At 35.6% G+C, this 24,504-nt stretch overlaps 2 long non-coding RNA genes across 10 annotated transcripts; one reads left to right on the forward strand and one right to left on the reverse strand.

The window, feature by feature from the left end:
- The first annotated feature begins 5,132 nt into the window (after positions 1-5,132).
- On the forward strand, positions 5,133-8,923 carry LOC113310757. Of its 9 annotated transcripts, none has more exons than XR_003341376.1 (3): positions 5,133-7,719; positions 7,803-7,933; positions 8,304-8,923. It is a non-coding gene; the product is annotated as an uncharacterized LOC113310757 (long non-coding RNA). The 9 variants fall into 9 exon arrangements; XR_003341383.1 differs by having other exon boundaries at positions 5,133-7,593; XR_003341381.1 differs by having other exon boundaries at positions 5,133-7,465; positions 7,532-7,933.
- A 283-nt stretch (positions 8,924-9,206) lies between these two features.
- LOC113310783 lies at positions 9,207-11,798 on the reverse strand. The gene is made up of 3 exons (XR_003341386.1): positions 11,326-11,798; positions 10,363-10,520; positions 9,207-9,544 (listed from the first exon to the last, which is right to left on the reverse strand). It is a non-coding gene; the product is annotated as an uncharacterized LOC113310783 (long non-coding RNA).
- Positions 11,799-24,504: the final 12,706 nt, after the last annotated feature.

The following is a 24,504-nucleotide window of genomic DNA, read 5'->3' on the forward strand; positions in this document are numbered from 1 at the left end:
AAAGGAATTAGGGAAGGTCTAGATATTCTTAGGAATAATATATGTTGGGAGATTGGTGATGACTCTAGTATAGATATATGGAGGGATGTTTGGGTTCCTAGTATAGATGGGTATGTTAACAATAATTTCATGTCGACTAACATGCGAACTGTGAACCAATTAATTGACATTGATACCAAACAGTGGGATAGAAATACCTTGTCTGCTTTATTTGATAGGTTTATAGTGAATGAAATTCTGAAAATCAGAATTCTTTATAATGGTAAAGATAATATAAGATGGAAATATACCAAGGAAGGAAACTTCCCGGTCAAGTCAGCATACAACGCTATTCAAGAGTAGAGTGGAGGTATTATAACTAGTAATCTGAATTGGAAAGGGTTTTGGAAAGTTAAAATCCGTCCATTAATCGGTCACTTTCTTTTGAGATGTGTGCAAAAATGTCTCCCAACTAGGGATAGACTTTCCAGGTTTGTACAAAGTATAAGTAATACATGTCCAATATGTTATGTTGCGAGCGAGTCTATGCAACATATGTTCCGTGACTGTATAGTCGCACAAGGTATATGACAAGCTATAGGTAATGAATTCGTTAACACTGTTAATGGGATATCTTCATTAATTGGATTGTGGTAATTTTCTTAACTGTTAATAGCACCTTATCGATTAATGTTCAGCTTAGAAATAAAATTGTCTTTGGTTTTTGGATGATTTGGAAGGCTCATTGTTCGCTAATCTTTGAGAATGTGCAAGTTAGTGCAAATGAAGTGGCAAGGAAAAGCATAAAATTCTATACAGAATGGAATAATACTATGCAAGAATCTAATGCTATATAAAATATTGTTACATATGTCCCTAAAGGGTCTTGTCCTATAGGAGATGTGATAAGTTCCTAAAATACATCTTTTGGATGTCAATTTCTTATACTTTTCTTTACCATTTTCTCTTGTATTTTTGTATATTATGCTTATTTTGCATTTTATAGGTGTTTTGGAATCATGATAAGAAACAATGAAAATTGGAGCTCAATTTAACATTTGGCGAACTTAAGAGTTGATGGAATTGGAGTTAGCAAGCATTGCAAGTCTCGAAAGTATAAAACACAGAAGCAGTCACGCTTTTATGCTCAAGGGAGTCCTTGAGTTTTGAAACATATTACTAAATGCACTCAGTTCTCTGCTAAGGGCCACCACTTTCCTACCTATAACATAAATCTAGAAATTTGTCTCGGCCAGTTTGAAGCATTTCTTTCTCTTCTTATCACGACTAGTTCACCGCCAATCTCCTTGCTGTCGGTTAACCAAAATCTTGGTGGGTGTCTCAAAGGGTTAGGACTTATTCTTGATACACGGAGCTTGTAATGAGGTGTTGTTTTGGTTTTGGGTTCTGCTTTAGCCTAAATAACAGGGAAGAGTGGCGGTTTTGCTGCCCTTCAAATCGATGATGAACTAAGAGGAGCGGAGGCAGAATTAAGACACAGTAAGAATAATGAGAAGTGGGTTTTCCTTAAATTTATGTATGACAGTGAAAATGGTTTGAATTTGAATAGGGTTTTGTGGACCTAAAACGGATGAAAGAAAAGGAGTTTTTGTGAGATTAATGTATGGTTTTGAGTTCTGAAATGAATGGGAAGAATGATTTCGTGTTATTTTTAAATTATATGCAGGGAAGGAGATACAATGGGATTAGAAATTAACATCATGTACGTATCTTCTTCATCACCAGAAACTGCGTTCTATGACTTAATTTAGAAGTTGAGATAAACAGGAAAACAATGGTCGAATTTTGGAAGATTGAGTTTGTAAAACTTTGCCGAGAAACCAGCCATGAAGATGGTTATTACCATCAGTTTTGTGGGATGGACGGAGGAAATGGGAGGTAATTTATAAGCCGAGAGGAAATATGAGCTGGGTCTCTATAATGAAGCTATAAAAGGGATCAAAAGCTACAGGACATCAGGCATCCCACGTACCCCTTACCAGCTGCTCACAACCCTAGTTTCAACGATCTTTTGCTCGTTGAACTACCACAATTCCACCACCAGCATCTCACCTGCATACTTGCACTTGCATCTCCACCAGCATATACTATTGCACCTTCACCACCATCCTTCCATACCACCAATTCACAGTACCAACTGTGTACACCCACCAACAGTAGCAGCTGGAGTTCAGTTCCATCTTCCATTCACAACAACTGCATCGATCACCAACACTCCGCCTTTTCACAACAACTCCAACTTTCACCAACGACGAAACAACAGACCACCTCCACAGTTGCAGTCTATACCTCCAGTTCATACGTCGTCGTCGTATTACCACCCGTTCGCATAATTTCCACCAATCCAACTGTTGCTTCCTTGGTTTGCTGTTACAGTTTCATATTTTTATTTTATTTCATCATGAACTCCAGTAACTAAGCATATTGACTAGGGACGATTTCAATGTCCGGGACATGAACTCAAATTGATATTTACAAAGCCCATTTTCTTTAAATTGTCTAATTATTGTTCATTCTTTACGGTACTAATAGTGTTTATGAATTCATTTCTCAATCGTTTAAGTTGCAAATTAATGCTAATTTGGAAATTCTTCGATCCGTAATTGTTTAGAAATTCTGAATGCAAGTAGAAATATATGGGTATTGATGATGGGACTATGTTAAGTATTCATATGTAGAAATTGACACTATTAGGTGATTCAAGCTTTTGAATTCATCACTAGGAGCAATCTTATCTCATAAAACGCAAAGCACTTGTGTAAGTCACACCCAGAGATCCTACTTCTAGGAAACTTGACAAGTAGAATCCAGTAGTCGAGCGCTTCCGTATCCGGTAAATTTAGGATATAATAACGGAAAAGTTGCGCGTACTAATTATTCTAGGGTTGTTAGTAACAAGATACTTTGCAGAAACTAGCTATGTCAATAAGATTCACGTTTTATGACCGAAAAAGAATCCTTGATCATTCTCATCCTCATATCTGCATTAATATTTGTGTCCATAGTCTTGCATTATTCTCATTCAGAAATTTAATGGACACCTTTAGCTCAACTCTACCTTGGGACAAACCTGCTTATTATTGTGCTACATAGTAGTGTAATAAAAGTAAGGAATATATTATTTGCGAGTTGACACCTCGTCAAGATGATATGAAAATTAATTTCGATGCAACATTTTTTAAATCTACAAGGTGATATGGGATTGGACTAATATGTAGAGATAATGCAGGTACTTGCTATGGAGATCGATGCATCTTTACAAGGGAAGTAGACCCGGAGCAGGCGGAGGCTATGGAAATGTTTGAGGCGGTGTAATGGGAAAGAGAGCGGGGATTCCAGAATATTCACTTAGAGGCTGATTACGAAAATGTTGTCTTAGCGTTAAATAGAAACAGATGAGCAATGAAATGGATTCACAACAAAATAATAGAATATAATATTTATATTTTAGGTGGTTTTGACTCTTGGAAATGTTCCTTTTCTCCAAGAGAGACTAATAACACGCCTCATGTAATAGCTAAGCATGCAGTAGTTAATTCTTGTAGTACAGGCTGAAACACTTCCTTGCCGCAATGGCTGAAGGATTGTGTTCAGTCAGACATCTCTATTTTATAATCTAATAAATATAAGCTTTCGTATTACAAAAAATAAAATAAAAATGGATAGAGATATGAAAATTTTCCATCTATGCCCATGAGAAAAGTATTCTAACATTAATTGATATTTGTGCATTTAAAAATAAACTTATATTTCCAGAATATTAAGGTACTGTTGATAGTTTTGTGGAAAAATATGAAAATTATTAACTAATGTGGAACAAAAAAAATTCCTAAACACTCATCTAAACTGGAACAGACGGAAATATCATTTTTAGTATATTTTTTTTTGTTTTTTTTTTCACATGGATATCTAGCCTTATGTGCCTATATTAATCTCATATATATAAGTGCACATAAAGATTAATTCGGACTTTAAGGTCCACGTTTTATTTAAACTTTATTTTATTCGCGAGTTTTTCATCTCAAGAAAAGTTCGATGGTTTTCCGAACATGAACTCCAGCGTATCAAATCGTCTTCAGCCATTTTTTTGTTCTAATAAAACCGTTACTTGGTGATGAAAGATTTGTTATTGGTGGTGGGGAAAGCGTTAGTAATTCTCCGAATCATTCCCGAATGATTCGCGAACGTATCCGAACTGACGGAATTCGAATGATACTTCCGAACTATTTGAACTCCGAACCTAGTTTCCGGATTATATGGACCTCACGAATGATTCACGAACGTATCCAAACTGACCGAATCCTAATGATATTTCCGAACTAGAATTCCCATAGGTAACTTTCTGACCAGAGTTCTGTTGATTGGTTTTTGTTTGATTTTGTATATACTTTATATTTAAATACAATTATGCAGTTAAAATTTTCTATTGGTAGTTGTTTAACCAGTGTTTTATGTGTTAGTTTTTGTTAAAAGTCTATAAACTCGTTTTATAATACATTTATGCGATTAAATTGTTTACTTCTTGTTAAATAATCACGCTAAAATGTTTTTTTCCATCTTATAAATAATATACAAATAAAATTAGTCTCGTAATAAGGTCATAATACTTATCAATTTATCATATATGTAAGCCCAATTTTAAGTGCCGAACTCACATTTATAAAACGAATATACACGTACGTATGCCGTTCCGAACTACTGTCCGAACAACGAACTGTTGACCGGATTTTTGACCGAATCCGTATAATTTCCGTACGTATGCTGTCCCGAACTACTACCCGTACCCCGAATTGCTAACTAGGGGAAAGCAATCTTTTTTTTCTTTGTAATTTTTAGTTTGATGCTGGAGTTAGAAAGAAAGGTAATGAAACCGAGTTTAGCAAGTAGCTGTGGTTGTTCGGTATTCCCAGCAGAGGAACTAAGGGTTTAAGATATTTTCTTTTTCGCTTTAACATTTTCCGACGTTAAAATAAGAGAAATTTATTGTAATAACCCTGAATATTATGAGGTTTACATATATGGCCCCAGGGTTATTTAATAATTTCTGTAAATTATTTTGGAGGCCCTTTGATATTATTAAAAAGCTAGATTACTAAAATAACCCTACAATAATGAAATCGAGGTTACAGAAACATTAGCTCCCCATTGCTCCCTGATGTCTTCGTTCTCGCCTCTCTCTATCCCTCTATTGACACTACCACTTCAGATTCAGAAATTACGATAAGAAAATTAGAAAATCCAAAGATCGAATATCAAAACTCGAAATCAAACTCAAAAACTCTCATCATTACCCTAATTTTGATAACCTAAAATCCTCTAGGTTGGCTATAAGAAATCTCCAAATCTTTTCACAATCGTCGTTTTACTAATTATTCATCATCATTTCGATAACCACCGCGAAGAATTAGGGTATGTAGGTTCAATCTTTCAATATATTTACCACAGTGAAGCAATTGAAGCAAATTCAACAAGCCGAAAGAGAGAATACAATCATAGGGCAGTTTTGGAGAACAAGCAAGCAATGGTCGTTCAAAGGAAACCAGCTAGCAAAAAGTACTAAAATCTCTTCGTATTTTCTTATTTTCATTTTGATTCATCATTAAAAACCCTATTATATTCTAGATTTATATAATGTGAAGTTGTATTTCGAATCTCTACTAGATTTATACAACATGAAACTGAATTTGCATCTTGATTTTCATATACAGATGTGTGAATATCTCATGCACATGAAATTTTTCTATGATTAGTCCACATTAGCTAAATGATGTGGACTCAACATATTGCCTGCACATGGTTTTGTAGTTAATGTTAAAAAATGAAAAAGTTATTCAGTTCCCCTGCACATACCTTAAAAATGTTGTCTGTTTAATTGTTAGTTAACAATGTTAAATATTCTTTTTTCCTTGGAGGCGGTGGTGCAAAATCAATATAGATACTTAGGATTGAAAAGTTGGACTACAAAACTTGATAGTTGAACTAATGAAAAAAAGTGATCAAAGTAACAATATGTGTTTGTGGATATATCCTACACAGAATGATGTTTCGAGTTCGTTTTATTAGTTAGTAAGTCGAAACATGCATCTATATGTGTTTCTATTCGTTTGTCTTATTTCCTGTAATATGACTCATGGTGTTATGTTTTTCGAGGAATTTATACATCCTTGAAAGTTGTCTTGCCCAAATTCGAGCACGTAGAGAGTACAAAAAATGTACTTACCCTGGTCTTAAAGGATTAGCATTAAACATTGGTCTGCTCATGTATTGAATGTCTACACGCGTGGCCTTGCAATTAACTTGTTGCCTATTCGGAACGTAATGGATATGGATACTGGTTATGGAAGATAAGTCACTTATGATATCCAGAAGGGTTGCTTCATCACAGAACACCTTATCTATTACGCTATCCAACATTCAAAAAGCTCTTAAAAGCAGTATTGGACGACAGGGAAAAGCTCGCTATGTCGTACTGATAGGTACTGGTGGTAATGGTTGTTCTTTGTTGATGTCTTTCAAAGAATATTGCATTTGTTCCCTCGAATTATGGTGTTTTGACGAGGTTAATATGTCTCTCTTTACTTATTCGAAGGATTTAGAATCCCCGTAGTGATCTTGCATATGTTCTAATTTGCTAGATCTCACTTCCTATAGGTGAAACCTGTTAGAGATTCAGTATCTCAAGCGTTGCATGACTGGAAAAATCCTTCAAGGTTTTTTTGTGTGCAGATATTTTTTTTCAAAGAGATCTTTTTTGCTGAGATTTATCATATGTGAATATGAGTGCAGGTATTATCCACACTGAAATTTGTGTGCAGATATTATGTACAGTGTTTTTATACATAAATTTATTTGGATGTTTTCTACAAAGACTTTTTTTTCCCTTTGGAATCAAGATGCCAAAGAAGATAATGATTCTGTGTACAAGTTTCCTACAACAACCGATCTTGAAGAAAGATGGATTTTTAGTTTCAGAAACTTGTACGCACATATGAGCAGGTAGTATCTACACTCTCGTTTTTGTGTGCAGGTATTATCCACACTAATATACGTTTTTGTGTGCAGGCATGATCCACACTAACATTTTTGTGTGCAGGTATTATGTACAGTCTTTTTATAGATTTTAGGTGGGTTCCGTTTGTGCATGCTTACCATTGGCATTTGGATAGAAACATGAAAAGTGCACCTTTAATGATTTGAATAGTTCAATTCACTTACAAATTCATATATCAATCAGAAACGGAGAGTTTACAAGTATGACATAACATACTAAAATTTGTGTGCAAATATTATGTATAGTGTTTTTATACATAAATTTATTTGGATGTTTTCTACAGAGACTTTCTTTTTTCCTTTGGAATCAAGATGCCAAAGAAGATAATGATTTTGTGTACAAGTTTTCGACAGCAACCGATCTTGAAGAAAGATGGATTTTTAGTTTCAGAAATTTGTATGTACATATGAGCAGGTAGTATCTACACTCTCGTTTTTGTGTGCAGGTATTATCCACACTAATAAACGTTTTTGTGTGCAGGTATGATCCATACTAACATTTTTGTGTGCAGGTATTATGTACAGTCTTTTTATAGATTTTAGGTGGGTTCTGTTTGTGCATGCTTACCATTGGCATTTGGATAGAAACATGAAAGTGCACCTTTAATGATTTGAATAGTTCAATTCACTTACAAATTCATATATCAATCAGAAACGGAGAGTTTACAAGTATGACATAACATACTAAAATTTGTGTGCAGATATTATGTACAGTGTTTTTATACATAAATTTATTTGGATGTTTTCTACAGAGACTTTCTTTTTGCCTTTGGAATCAAGATGCCAAAGAAGATAATGATTTTGTATACAAGTTTCCGACAGCAACCGATCTTGAAGAAAGATGGATTTTTAGTTTCAGAAATTTGTATGTTCATATGAGCAGGTAGTATCTACACTCTCGTTTTTGTGTGCAGGTATTAACCACACTAATCTATGTAAATACGAAGATATTCTTATGCAACAGATTTATATGATGGTTGGTATTCTAGGACATACATTTTTTATGCTGAAAGACAGATGTAATATTATGAATCATGAAATGTATATTTTTTTATATGAATCTGATACTGCTTCTTGCCGTAGCTGTCTACGTGAGGACGATTTTGTTAGTTTTTTTAGTGAGATTTATATTTGGGTTCTTCGTTTCCTTTTATGATTAATAAGGTGGTGCAAAAATTGATTAGTTATGCAGTATGAGGTTTTGCAGAACTTGAATATCTTGCATCTGATTCAGTTTGATGATTTTGTTGCAGTTCGAATTTGAGTTGAGACAGGGTTCTACTAGGAGAATTAGCGGAACAAGAATAAAAAAACTATTGGAAGAAGAGTTGAAAAAGTGAATGGATTCTGGACGACGTTCTCCCAATGTCATTGCACTGGTTAAGGACTAATAATAAAGAGAGACGGGACTCCAAGGATATCTATGAAGTCTTTGAAACATCGCAAGCAGTGAACATGGAACTCAACAAGTCCCAAGAAAACAACATCAAATGTAAATGATGCTAAAATGGAATATAGAAGGCAGAAGTTCGTGGATGCCAAGCGCCTCTCTATTGATGATGTATTGAATTAGAATCAAGCAGTTGCTAAGGTCGAAGATCCACCATAGAAATTCACCATCCCAACAAGATTTTATCATAAACTACTTTGTTGATCTTCTTTTTCATCACAGTCCTCTGTTTCCCAAATAGAATGTGTGAATATCTTCTACACAATTTGAATTTCTACATATTTTCTAAGCTGGAGAAATTCTTCATATGTAGTTCTATGACAACAAGAATCCATAGAGTTGTTAATGTTTGATATATGTGCATATTTTTCTGGCACTTGAGCATGTTCATATTATTATTATTTTTGGAAGATTGAATTTGTACATATTTTCTTCACGGATTGAGCGTGTGCATATTTCCTGCACATATTGAAATTTGTACATATTATCTGCGCCCAAGTTTGTTCGAAATTTTTAGTATGTAGTTTTACTAGATTAAAGTTTCAGAATCATTTAAAGTGATCAAATGATAGAAACTACATTTACAATATGTTTGTTACAGTAAGTGCATAATAGCTGCACTGAATATTTTTACATAAAGTATTCAAGAAAAGACGAGTCACTGAATATTTGCAAGGCTAAGGATCAAAAAATACATCAAAAAAAATTTGAGATGAAAGGATGCTAAGTAAATAATATCGGAAGGTTGAATAAAATTATGAATAATAGATGCACTAAAAAAAACTGCAGATAATAGCTTGAGACTTGTACATGCATCCAACGTTTTCCCATCTAGATTCTAAAAAGAACTCATAATACATTAGCAGACTTTTAGAGTCGCAATTGGAAATTTCATAAATATAGACTCAAACTCGCTTGACAATCTAAAATAAAAATCTTGAAACCTATCAACATGTATCCAACTTTTTCCCGTCTGACGAGGACTGCCTATGCTCTCTTCCTTCCATTGCATCCTTGTTTGTCTACCGACATTGCTCAATTAACCTAATAAACATATACACAAGAATTAGATAAGCAACATTTGGTCAAAATTGTACAACAAATACTTATCTATGTTGGGTCCAACAAGTACTTAGCTATCTAGTTTACGGAAACGAAGTGACACAATTTCTTTAGAACAAAGAACTAAGCAGGAAAAATTTTACAAGCATCTGCTTGATGAATAAACTTCACCTATAAAATCAAAAAAATGTAATTTAAAATTAAGATCACAATCTCTTAAAAATACAAACAAACTTTGGCGCATAAAATTTTCACCCAAATTCTATGGTGCATAAAGCCTGCACACAAAGTCAATGATGCATAAAGTCTACAAGCAAATTCTTTAGTGCAGAAAGCCTCCATTTAATATTATTAGTGTATAAAGCCTGCAAACAAGTTCAATCATGCATAAAGTCTACAAGTAAATTCTTTGGTGCAGAAAGCCTACACGTAATATTCTTAGTGTATAAATTGAATGTGTATATTTTCTGCACCGATTGAACTGTAAAGTGTGAACTTTTTTACCAAGATATGATGCACCCAAACAAGGACAATCAAACAAATTGTGTAAAAAAATCACTAGAATAGATCTGTAAAAGATCAAACAATCCAATTGCTCATTCAAATTCTGCAATTTGAACATAACCAATGGTTCCCACATGACATCTGATCAAAATTTCTCCGTGCCTTACCGAAATCACCACATCTAAAGTTCATATCTATTATATTAGTACTCAATATTGTAGTTACTGGTATTAGATTAATATCGACAGTCCCAGTTAACGATCACATGACCTTTAACAAGCAGAAAGAAGACAAACCATAGATGTAGAGTTAAGTGCAACATCTCCGCCTCCAAAAAACGAATATTTGCAAGAATTAGTAAACTGAATTTACTGCACCAATGGTAGTTCAACATCCCCGGCTCCATTAACCGCATCCAGAGACCTACATAGACCAACCGACCGATCCAACAAAACTAGTTTGTTGGTTTCGGTTAGCAATATCTCCAGATTAAAGTGCATAAATTTCTATATATACAGTGCATTTGTGGAATGAACTTAAGTATGATGAATAAAAATGAAATATATAGCATTCATCGTACAAGCAATATGTACAAAAATAAAAGATTTATCATGTTTCCAGTGATGTACAAAAATTAAAGGATATGATTAGATTGAACATGCATATTGCCGGCACATATTGAATGTGTGCAGATTTCCTACACAGATTGAATGTGTGCAGAATTTCTATCCAGATTGAATGTGTAAAGATTTTCTACACGGATTGAATATTCAGTGATGCTTGTAGAGATATGAAGTTTTTTACCAAGTTATAATCCACCCAAACCAAGCTAATTATGTTGTTGTGGAAGAGTAAAAATATATCTCATAAAGTGAATACATAACAAGTCATCACGATAAGCATAAATTTTAGGTGATGCGCAAAACTCTTTTAACCTAAATTTAGAAACACATAAATGTAGAAGCTGCATATTCACATTTAATTTCCATAGTTCCCACTTCAAAAATGATGTGTGAGTCATCCTTGAGGTTCATATACAACACCAGTAAATACTCTACAGTAAAATGTCATGAAACACCACTAACAACCAAGAATCGAATAATGAACGATACTCTAGAGTAAAATGCAATGTACCTCTAAAACAATCAAAAATATTCATTCAGATAAAACATAAATCTTATAAATCCATATGGTTCAATTTGTCAATTTGAAGTTTCAATACATAAAAATTAGTTCATCAAAATCAAAACATTACCTACCTGGATTCATCTAAAACTGATTTCAAAATCTTAATAGGAGCTTTTCTGGAACTCTTTTTACTACCATCAGATCCTCCCATAGATATCTCATCAGGATCTCAGAACTTGGAAATCTTGTTCAGCTAAAACATTCATCATACCGATCTGATTTTGAAGAGATTTGTCTGAAGTCACTAAATCGAATCTATAACCTAAACCTAATCTCACAAAACTATTGTTTATCTATCGATTTGCATCAGAAGATGAAATCCCAAAATCAAATCTGCTACATTTTTCTATTTCTACCGATTTGTCTCTCAAAATGAAATTAAAAACTGAAAATACTATTTTAGGATCGATCATCATCATCAACAATATCATCAGGATCGATCTGCTGCTGTGATTACAAAGAGTATCGTCGTCATTTGAATTTTCAGAGGTAGTCTGATGGTGGATCGAACAACAAAGACGATCTACAAGTTTGAAGAAAAGAAGAAAAAAAAGAAATAGTCTTCTCAATTCAACTGAAGGCTATTTTAGGAATGTTTTTTTAATAATGCTGGCGTCAGCAAGAACAATTAATTAAATAACCCTACAAGTTATTGATGTGGCCCTCTATTACGGTTGGGCTTGAAAAATCCGAATCCATCTCAAGCCCAAGGCCAGGAGAGTAAGAATGAGTAAGGAGATGGTCAAACATTTAATTCCCACTTAAAATAACTCCATTTGTATTAGGGGTGTAAATAATACCCGAAAATACTCGGCCTGCCTGTATCCGCCCGAATCCGCCTGTACCCGAAGTAGCCCAAAGCCTGTTATGGCCCGTCATGGACCACCCGGCCTGGCCTGGATTAATTTATTGGGCGGTCTCGGGCTTTGCGATTAATTATGATGCCCGGCCTGATACCCGGCCTGGTGCCCGGCCTGAAAGCCTTCTATGTGCCATTAATCATTTAATATCCTCTTAAAAAGACTTAAAAGTTACAATTTTATAATTGTCAATTTTGTGTCAAGAAAAATAAAATATATAATTGTTTTTTACTTATAATTAACCTTTTCAAAACATTAATGGTAATATATTTTCTTATTAGAAAGTTTAATGTACTCTAATTAATTATTTATTATAGGCTAAAATCAAAAATTTGTCAGTATAATTTAAATATAAAATAATACTATCACTTTCGATATGCGATGTTGGAAAGGAAAGCATATTGTATTTAATACCGTTCATTTGAAAATTTAAACTTAACAAAAAAAAAATCAAAATAGTGGCCTGTCCGGCCCGATCTGGCCTGCCCGTATAAAAAGCGGGCTTTGGGCGGTCTTTGGGTAGCAAATTATCTACTTGTGCCCGGCCTGTCCGGCCTGAATTTATTTACGGGCTCACAAATATTAAGCCTGACCTGCCCGACCTGTCTTAGTTTTTGGGTCGGGCGGCCCGGCCTGCCCGAATTTACACCCCTAATTTGTATTAACATTTTCGCTTTAACAACTCCATTTGTATTTTTTTCATTTGCGATAAAAGGGCTGCAATAAGGGTCGGATTATAGGAATGGGAAAATTAGGCTAAGGTCCCACCCATGGATTACTCATAATATCAAGCCCTTAATTAAAAGAAGTTTAAATGTAGGCCCCAAAATATTAAAAGACATTGATACCTTCATGCATATTGTCAAACCCATAATTAAATAAAATTTAAATCTACGCCCAAAATTGTCAAAATATAGTAAACATGATGTCACACTCATCTTTACCACCGACCACCACCACCACCACCTCCGACGACCATCACCACCAACAACCGCCGCTGCCCACAACCACCGCCAGCAACCACCACCACCAACCACCGCCGACCACCACCATCGACCACCACCTTCCACCAATAACATATGGATGTGTAATCTTAAGTTACATATGTGACATGCATGTGTATCCAGAAGTTACACATGAATATGGCATGAAACAGCTACACATGCGTAGGACATGTGTAAGTAGAAGTTACACATGCATATGACATGTGTATCCAGAGGTTACACATCCATATGGTATGTGTAATGAGAAGTTACACATCAAAAAATAGACAAAAAAAATATTAAAAAAATACATGTATTACCTTAAGATTTATTTACAATAATTTCTTAGCATGTGTAACTAACGCATTTGTCTAGTGTAATTGGAAGTTACATATGCATCTATCTAGTGTAATTGAGATTTACACATGCATCTGACTTGTGTATTCAGCGTCATATCCAATTCCAGCGAGACCAATACCACAAATAAGCAATTAACTTTTATGAAGTTATTGGAAACCTGAAATATAACAACAAGCAATCAGTTTTTATAAGATCAAATGAACAATACATACAACAATGCATAGTTTCACATGAATCTGACTAGTGTAACTAGAAGTTACACATTCATATTGGATTCAGCACTAGAAACGACCACTACTTCTGGTTCTGGTTCTACTTCTTTTTCCTTTCTAACCACAATCACATTAGATTTCACAACTGAATCAGCAAAATCAACATCTTCCTAGTGTAATTGGTAATACACATGCATTTTCCTCATGTAACTAAGAGTTATAGATGTTCATAGAATGTTAAGAATTGAGAAGAGAATCAAATTTCTTGGAGTTTAGTTTTTACCTCCCAGAGTTGTGCTGCAATATCTTGAACATAATACCTTGCATTCCTATTTTCTTTACCAATTTTAGCACGAAAAGTTACCTGAAAAGCAAAATTAAATAGCAAAAAAGGCTTAGCTGAAGTATAAGAACTTAACCCTATAACTTAACAACTAAAGTTACATATATCAAACCTATACATATATAACTTAACAATTAAATAGCCGCACGATTTCTCCGGCTGATTAATTACACTTAGCCACCTCCTGGCGTGGCCAAACGTGCTTCACAACGTCCACCGGTGGGCCCACTTCCTCCCCAGCCAATTGAAACTCATCTAGCCCACATGTGGCATCCCCGATCGCTAGCCAAAAGAAGGCTAGTCGCGCCATTGAGAAAAGGGATTAACGAGCTGAGACCGGCCGCGACAGTCTCAAATTCATCACGGGCGTCCAACTTTGCCGGCATAATTGGATGGCTTAGATTTTGTTTCGGGAGACCAGTGAGGTGCCAACATGCTCGCCGGCGGCTTGCCTGTAGACCTGGCCAATCGACATGCTCAATCCAGCAATTAACGCCTCAAATCGATTAGCCCAAAGTAGGTTGGCCACACGACTTTAAAAACCCTAAATTAAATCAACAAAAGTATGCAACTGCTGCAAAGCATCTCGGCCGTCCAACTTCGTTAGCCGAATTGCGCAAGCCGTGAACATCAGCCATCCTACTTCCATGAGGAACGATCGGCCAAGCCGCGGCTTTCCCATATGGCTCCCAAAAGATTGCACAAAGGTGGCTAATCGCGCTTCCCACAGGAATATTAATAGATTCAATGCAGCCATTAACTGCCGCAAATCATCTCAGCCACTCAACTTGGCTAGCCGGCCTAGATCTAACTTGGGCCGACCAATGGGATGTTAGAATGGCTACCAGCCCTCACCTTCCTATAGAGACCGACCGACCTACCTTTGGCGTGCGTGCATGGCTCCTGGAAGCTTCCTGAAGTTGGCCGGTCATGCTCCTTTTAAGACATTAAGATTCGTGACTAATTTGAACGAGCTTTATGCAACGATGCTTTATGAGCATCGATTATTTGAGATGCTTGCTTAAAATCGATGCCTTATATGCATCGACTACGAATGGTGTTTTATAAATATCGATTTCACAAATAATTTAATTATTTTTCCCAAAAAGCATTACATGCTATTTCTTGCGGCAAGTCCCATGGCTTGACTCATAACATATGACAGCCCGCCGCCTAGCTTGCGCGTGATTGGTCAAAATAGCTAGGTCTTTCCAGCAAGAGCCACTCAACAACTTGCTACATATTTTCCTCTAAAATACTCGAGACATCAAACATGTCAAACTGGGGGATGTTTATCAGGGTATTGGTCTAGCGGATTACAGCGTGCGGCGTGCAACACGCCCATTATAAGAAAGTGTCAGGAAAGGCGGACAGTTAGTGGCAGCAGAGAAGTGGTGGGTGTAAACCAACCTGTCTTCTCTCATAGAAAGACGTGGTTTTCAACATTCTTACACGATCCCCACTTCTCCACCACTCAACTAATCCCACTTCCTATGAGATCAGGGTGCGTTCATCTATGACTTATATAAATAGGTTTTCAACCTATTTCAAACAAGAACGATTATCATCACAAGTATCCAGAAAAACACAAAAGAACTCATACATTGCATTCCGCAAGCGAGTTCCACATTCTGATACAAGTCATAAAACAACCACACCTTCAGAGTTAACCATTCTGATCTCAAAACCTTCTTCGCTCCCCTCCCTAAGATCAACCCTTCTCCTTCACTTTGTGACCGAAGCACGGCTGGAACAACCATTTTTTGGTTTAGGCCAGAATTGTACAGATTGATCTCCCGAATCTAAAGTACTCCCGTGCAGTGCATTTATTTAGGGTTTAGATTCGTTTCTCGGCGGCACACCCAAGTTTACCATTTCCAGCAGAATCAGTTTTTACCCCAAAATAGGGTGATATGAGATGTCCATTTTTTTTTCTGAATCACATATCTTTTATTAATTTGCAAAATTGTTACAGCCCAATTACATAAAGAACATGTCCATTTCTAAGCCTACATCATTCACTTTAAAAACATGAAAGTTAAACTTCACCCATATCTAAAGTAATCAACATTGGGCATTTCAATTCTTAGTAAACACTGAGGCCTTCCAATGTGTATTTGTCTTTCACATGCTGCTAAAGAGGCTCCCTTCTTTGCCATACAATCTGCAGAAAAATCTACTACCCTGTAGCAATGCTGATACTTTATTTTCTTGAGATTTCTTGTAGCCATAGACCATCTACCCCTTAGAAACTATGGTACTTGTTAAGGCATTGCTCGGTCGAACTCGCATGCGTTGCTATCTCAAGCATGTTTGTCAATGATAGTGATTAGAACTATAAGTCTTGATTTCTAGTCTACTATAGCTAAGTCTCAGACTAGTATAGAAAGTGTAGTTGAGCTCAAGAACTCCATGACAATCATCATATAAGACGAAGGACTACTCAAGGAACTGGTGGAACTTCATCGACTAAAAGGTATGTGGAGACTTGAACTTATCTATCACTCAAAAGTCTATCTACTTTATCTCCTATCTTGAGACAAAAGTCGTTTTGCTATATAGACTTTGATTATACACATTTTCTATTTCGAGCCGAGTTTATCTCGCCTATCTATTTCTCGAAATATGTGTTGGTAAGCTTTCGCTTAGGCCAAGTTCATCTTTACCTAGTGACGAAAGTCATGATATGTTTCAATCACTTAGAAAATTGCTTTGACGAAAAATGGTTTGTGAATAACAACTATATGACGTCCTCTAAGAATGTTTCAATGATTGAAATGAGAGTTTAGATTATATAACGAATGTTGGATATAAGCATTGTGTGGCAACACAGATATGTATAAGTCTTTTTTCCTTGAACCGAAGTTTGCGAACTTTGTTGATCAAGAGAACCAAAACAAGAGTCGTGAATTCAGTCCGCGAACCCATTCCGGGAACTAGCGGAAGTTCTCGACCCGAGAATATCTGCTGGAGTTTGAGAACGGCTTCCGGGAACTTAAGTCCGCGAACAAAGTCTGCGAACTTAAGCTGGTTATATCTAAAGACGATTGTTTGTGAACTTATTTATATTAACTAAGGAATGCTAAATGCAAACCGTGGCTATAAATTTCATGAACCGATTCAAGTGAATCAAATCATTTTTGCTTCGATTGTGTCTTGTGTATTTATATAATATTTCCTTGCAATTGAACAACTCTCTAACTAGTCAATTTGAGTCATTTGAACTAGTTATGGTGAAGAAGAATATAGTTGATATGAAAGTGCTCATATGGCTAACCATTTGGTTAGCTATTGTATAACCAACAAATGTACATGTTTGGGTACAGTCACACAAACCTAAAATCGTGCATTTCATTTGTGTGTAACAAGCGAAGTTTTCGGTCCAACGGTTGAAAGATATTAGCTTGAATCTAATCAGGTTTTCATCTAACGGTGAATATTGAATGCTTTGTTACCAAGCTAACATTGATTGCAAACCCTAATTTGAAAGACTATATAAGGGAGAACTCTAGCAACTGGAAAAACCTAATCCCCACACCTCCTATGTGATATTAGTTGTATTATCTATAGTCGATTCTCCTTTAACCTTAGGTTTCTTCTTGTAAACCAGGTTAACGACTTAAAGACTTCATTGGGATTGTGAAGCCAGACCGATACTACTTTCTCGTAGTTGTGTGATCTGATCTTGCATCTTCTATCGTTTTGAGTAGAATCGTAACGATTGGCTTGAGATTTATATCTATGATAGGCAAGATATAAAAGTAATCACAAACATCTTCGTTTCATCGTTTGTGATTCCCCAATATCTTCTTTCGCCGCGTCGATTAATATTATTGTGAGGTGATTGATAATACTAGGTTGTTCTTCGGGAATATAAGTCCGGTTTATCAATTGGTTCCTGTTCACCTTGATTTATCAAAAGAAGGAACAAAACTCGTAGGTATATTCGTGGGAGACTGATTTATCTATTACCGTAGACTTTTCTGCGTGATACATATTTGTTTATTAAAGTCTTCGACTTTGGGTCGTAGCAACTCTTTGTTGTGGGTGAGATCAGCTAAGGGAATCAAGTACGTAGTATCCTGCTGGGATCAGAGACGTAAGGAGAGCAACTGTACCTTGAATCAGTGTGATATTGATTAGGGTTCAACTACAGTCCAGACCGAAGTTAGTTTGTAGTAGGCTAGTGTTTGTAGCGACTTAATACAGTGTGGTGTTCAATCCGGACTAGGTCCCAGGGTTTTTCTGCATTTGTGGTTTCCTCGTTAACAAAATTCTGGTGTCTGTGTTATTTCTATTCGCATTATATTTTGTTGTATAATTGAAATATCACAGGTTGTGCGTTAGAATCAATCAATTGGAAATACGACCTTTGGTTGTTGATTGAAATTGATTGATACTTGAACATTGGTCTTTGGTACCGTTCAAGTGATTCCTCTTATATTCAATTAGACTCGCAAATTTCTATTTGCTTGGGAAAGAATTGAATCATGAAAGAGAGATATAACTCTTTGATATACTTTATTAAGATTGAGTCTAGTTGATTCTCTTGGAATTATATTGGAGTTTGTCCATACAGATTTCTAAGCGAAATATTGGGTGTGGTTGTTGTACCCCCACTTTTTCAATCGGTATCAGAGCAGGCAAACACGTTCAAGACCTTATAAGTATGTGTTTGTAGCGATCTGACTCTATGGACAGAGGTTCTATCTCTATCAACGCACCACCAGTCTTCGATGGCTCTGATTACTTATGGTGGAAAATTGCTATGCGAGCTTTTCTTCAAGCATGTGATTTTCAATCATGGGTATATGTAGTTAACGGCTTTGAGGCTCCCGTTGTGGCAGTTGGAGATGTAAACGTTCCCAAGAACATTGGTGAATACAGTCCTGCGGAGATACTTGCTGCAAAGCAAAATTCCGACGGTTTGAATGCCATCAGACATGCCATTACCCTAGATCTTCAGCACTATGTGTCTAATTGCACTAAGTCTAAAGAAGCGTGGGATATATTAGAAACCGTATTCGAAGGTAATACTAGTGGAAAGGAAGCTAGGCTTCAAAACCTTAATTCCGATTGGGAAAACCTTCGTATGGAAGATGAAGAAACATTTTATGAGTTTAATCACAAAGTGACTGAAATTTTTAATGCATCTTTTGCATTGGGTAAGACTATTCCTGAAAAGGACATTGTGATGAAAATTTTCAGATCGCTGCCATCTAGGTACAATTCTAAAAAGCATGCCATCGTTGAGGGAAATAACCTTGATACACTATCCAGAAATTCCCTAGATGGAAAGTTGAAAATTTTCAATCTTGAACTTGAACAAAGAGAGAAATATCGTTTGCTTAACAACCTTGTCGCTGCATCTGATCGGAAGTGTTAGAGCATTGCTCTGTCAAACTCGCATGCGTTTCTATCTCAAGCATGTTTGTCAATGTTAGTGATCAAAACTATAAGTCTTGATTTCTAGTCTACTATAGCTAAGGTCTCGGACTAGGATAGAAAGTATAGTTGAGCTCAAGAACTCCATGGCAATCATCATACAAGACGAAGGACTACTCAAGGAACCGGTGGATATTCATCGACTAAAAGGTATGTGGAGACTTGAACATATCTATCACTCAAAAGTCTATTTATCTCCTATCTTGAGACAAAAGTCGTTTTGCTATATAGACTTAGATTATACACATTTGCTATTTCGAGCCGAGTTTATCTCGCCTATCTATTTCTCGAAATATGTGTTGGTAAGCTTTCGCTTTAGCCAAGTTCATCTTTACCTAGTGACGAAAGTCATGACAAGTTTCAATCACTTTGAAAATTGCTTACTTTGACGAAAAATAGTTTGTGAATAACAACTGTAAAATATCAACGTCCTCTAAGAATGTTTCACTGATTGAAATGAGAGTTTAGATAATATAACCATTGGAGGATATAAGCATTGTTGTGGAAACATATATATGTATAAGTCCTTATTCCTTCAACTGAAGTTTGCGAACTTTGTTGATCAAGAGAACCGGCATGGTGGCGTGAGCCAAGTCCGCGAACTGGCGGAAGTTCTCGTCCCGAGAATTTCTGCTGGAGTTTGTGAACTCCGTCCAGGAACTTAAGTCTGCGAAACCAGTCCGCGAACTTGAGTAGGTTATATCTGAAAATGATGTTTGTAAACTTATTCTTATATAAACTAAGGAATGCAAATTCCAAACCGTGGCTATATAGTTCATGAACCGATTTGAGTGAATCAAATCGTTTTTGCTTCGACTGTGTCTTGTGTAGTTACATAAGATTTCCTTGCAATTGAACAACTCTCTAACTAGTTCATTTGAATCACTTGAACTAGTTATGGTGAAGAAGAATATGGTTGATATGAAAGTAATCATATGGCTAACCATTTGGTTGACTATTGTTGAACCAACAAATGTACAAGTTTGGGTACGATTACACAAGCCTAGAAACGTGCATTTCATTTGTGTGTAACAAGCTAGTTTTTGATCTAACGGTTGAAAGATATTAGCTTGAATCTAATCAGGTTTTTATCTAACGGTGAATATTGAATGCTTTGTTACCAAGCTAACATTGATTGCAAACCCTGATTTGAAAGACTATATAAGGGAGACCTCTAGCAACTGGGAAACCTAATCCCCACACCTTATGTGTGATACTAGTTGTGCTTAGCTATATTCGATTCTCCTTTGACCTTTGGTTTCTTCTTCTAAACCAGGTTAACGACTTAAAGACTTCATTGGGACTGTGAAGCCAGACCGATACTACTTTCTCGTAGTTGTGTGATCTGATCTTGTTGTTTCTATCGTACGAGTACAATTGTAATAATTGGCTTGAGATTGATATCTCCGATAGGCATGATATAAAAGTAATCACAAACACTTCGTCTTATCGTTTGTGATTCCACAATATCTTTTTCGCTGCGTCGATTAAGATTATTGTGAGGTGATTGATAATACTAGGTTGTTCTTCGGGAATATAAGTCCGGTTTATCAATTGGTTCCTGTTCACCTTGATTTATCAAAAGACGGAACAAAACTCGTAGGTATATTCGTGGGAGACATATTTATCTATTACCGTAGACTTTTCTATGTGATACAGATTTATTTATTAAAGTCTTCGACTTTGGGTCGTAGCAACTCTTAGTTGTGGGTGAGATCAGCTAAGGGAATCAAGTACGTAGTATCCTGTTGGGATCAGAGACGTAGGAGTATAACTGTACCTTGGATCAGTGTGAGATTGATTGGGGTTCAACTATAGTCCAGACCGAAGTTAATTTGGAGTAGGCTAGTGTATGTAACGGCTTAATACAGTGTGTGTTCAATCTGGACTAGGTCCTGGGGTTTTTCTGTATTTGCGGTTTCCTCGTTAACAAAATTCTGGTGTCTGTGTTATTTCTTTTCCGCATTATATTTTGTTATATAATTGAAATATCACAGGTTGTGCGTTGTTCAATCAATTAGAATATCCGACCTTTTGGTTGTTGATTTAAATTGATTGACACTTGGATATTGGTCTTTGGTACCATCCAAGTTATCTCTCTAGTATTTGATAAAGACTCGCAGATTTCTATTTGCTTGAGTATATATCAAATCGAGAGATTGAGATATAAACTCTTTGATATACTCTTTATCTAGATTGAGTCTGACTGTCTAGTTGATTCTCTAGAAAGTATATTGGAGTTTGTCCATACAGATTGCTAAGCGAAATATTGGGTGTGGTTGTTGTACCCCCTCTTTTTTAATTGGTATCATAGCAGGTTAACACGTTCAAGACTTTACAGGTCTGTGTTTGTAGCGATCGGATATGGACATAAGTGCTATCTCAATAAATGCACCACCAGATCCAGGGATTGCAGAATTTTCTTCTATGACTAATTTAATAAAACCTGTATAAGAAATTCTATCTAAATCTCCACCAGGTTTAAAATCCCTTGAAGTATTTTCAGGGTTTGAAAGGAAACTTGAAAGCTTATCTCTTGATGTTGAGTTATACCTTCAGAAAGAACAAGAATCTCTTGACAAGCTAAATCAAGTTATGAGGAATGATATTCATGTTGAAGTCGACATTGATTTACTAATCAGTGAGAGTAATTCTCCTCCTCTGCGTAATTCAATTAATTGTAACAAACTAAACGAATTACAAGAGGAGTTTAAATCTCAATCATCTGAGTATATCACTTCAAAGCATGAATCGATTCATTGCTCAATTCCTGATACTTCCTATCAAGATAGTAGTATTTTCTTCTTTTATGAAGAAGCTAGGACGTCTCCTTTTATCAAAAGAGTTTCCCTTCGCAGTACTAAAAACTATCTGCAGAAACTGTTTTTTATAAGTTGGAAAGCAAGAAATCAGAAACACAAATCTTTTTGGGTTCTCTTGAAGTTCTTTGATAGACTTATAAAAACAGTTCCTTTAGTGTTTCTCAACACTACAAGATGTAAGAGTTGCTGGAAAGAAACTATTTCTTGGTGCCATGGTGAGCAAGACATTGTTCACCTCAACACAACTTGATTATGTTGAAACTGCATCCTCACTAAGAAATGCTCTATTATGTATACGGTGAGGGAAGCACAAGAACTGGGGCATACATATTAAGTTGGGTATGATTTTGAATGTTTGGTAACGTTGTAGAATTCGATTGGATTCTTCTAAAAAGGTATGTCTATAAACTTGAGCAATATTTGTATTTTTATTTGCTTAGAGTACTTATAATGATACATGTATCTTGCTTATCGTTCATTTCTACCTAACTTGATCCATGTTTAAGGTTCCTTTGTGTTTAGGTTTGAAAATAGTCGTTCGGGATGTTTGGACTTCATGGTATACCTACAAAGTATGCATACCATCATTTAAAATCAAAATCCAGGGGTTGAAGTTCGCATACCCAGTTTGCAAACTGCTCTAAGTCATGAAAATTCGTTTGCAAACCCGTATGCATACTTGCCGTAGACGCCAATATTCGGTAAACTTGTTTTGGCCGTAATTTCTTCGTCCAAACTCAGAATGACCTCATTCTTTTTGAATTCTCTTCATCTTTAATTTCTCTTCAAAATGGAGATGAGAATTTCTGAATTTGGATTAGTTAAGATTGGTATTTGTCCTGTCTCTTGTTTTTGAGTGTTTTGCTCCGTTTCATTGCACTTGTTCCACTTCTCTTGGACTTGGGAACTTGTATTCTTGGAGTACTAATCTTCTAAGCTCATTGTAGCTTTTACAAGAATGTTGTTGGTGAATCACAAAGAAGGAAGTTCAAGAACGGGCAATAGTATGCATTATTATGGGATTCTTGAATGTTCACAATCATCTTATGTGAATTGTAGTGCATGGTCGTTAATGACTTTGTATGTTCTTCTTTGTTAATAAAATATTTTTATACACCTTTGGTAGCTATTCTTGGTGTAAATCCAGGCGAAAAAGATTGATTCTACCCTCTAAGGACAAATCATCTTATACGTGCATTACGAGTTTGTCCTGATGCCTAGGAAACTTCTTATGAGAATTTATTCTTTTTTTGAGAAGGATTACTAGAGTTTAGAATAGCCATTATTGTGATTACACATAGCTATGTCCAACGATTTTCATCTTCAATATTTTAGATTCATTGGTTTAAATTCTAAATTTGTTTGGAAGATGATTTTTGCAGTATTAATCTTTATGGTTTTATATATTGCAATATTTTTATGAGATATGTGTGTTTGCGTCCGTGAAATATGATTGTCCCATACCTTGTCAAAAGTAAAGTCTTTCGTATGTCGATATGCATGTATTGATAAAAGAATGAATAAACTTTTGACAAATACAAAAGTTAAGCCTATTATGTCAATTATTGATGGAAGATAGGTTAAAATCTTTTGTTTGCAAGGATTATGTCTATTGAATGTCGTTATGCGAATAGTGATGGAAAATAGAATGAATCCTTGTGTATTCCGCAGTATTGATCTTCCCTGATCCATATTTTTATGTATTACTGTGAGGCTCCATAAACTGTCTTAAGTTGAGCACTAAACGGCCAAGTTGTTTATTTTTATGATTAGCTTAGTTGTTGTTCCGTGAGATATTTTATGTCAAGCATATTCAACTAAATTAATCATCATGTTTGGTTATTTAGTTGTTGCTCCGTAAGTTTTCTTATGTCGAGCATGACCAATTAAATTGATTACTTTTGTGATTAGTTTGGTTGTGTATTTCGGTTAGATTAATTATGGATTCTCTTGTGATTAATCTAATTGTATATTTTTGAGTCTCCATAAGTTCACTTATGTTTGAGCATTTTTCGATTAAATTAATCATGAGTTCTCTTGTGGTTAGTTTAATTGAATATTTTGGATTCAAATTCATACTTGTATGTGATGTGTTGTATCCAAAGAAATCCTTCTTTTCTTTCGAAATTAAGGTCGCTCTTTCTTTCGGAAATGACATTTTATGGGGGAGAGTTCTTAATTGAACTTGTGCTTAATTGCCAAATCTTTGTGGGGAGTGCGGCTGT

This window comes from Papaver somniferum, chromosome 1 (genome assembly GCF_003573695.1).
Source record: "Papaver somniferum cultivar HN1 chromosome 1, ASM357369v1, whole genome shotgun sequence".
NCBI lineage: Eukaryota > Viridiplantae > Streptophyta > Magnoliopsida > Ranunculales > Papaveraceae > Papaver > Papaver somniferum.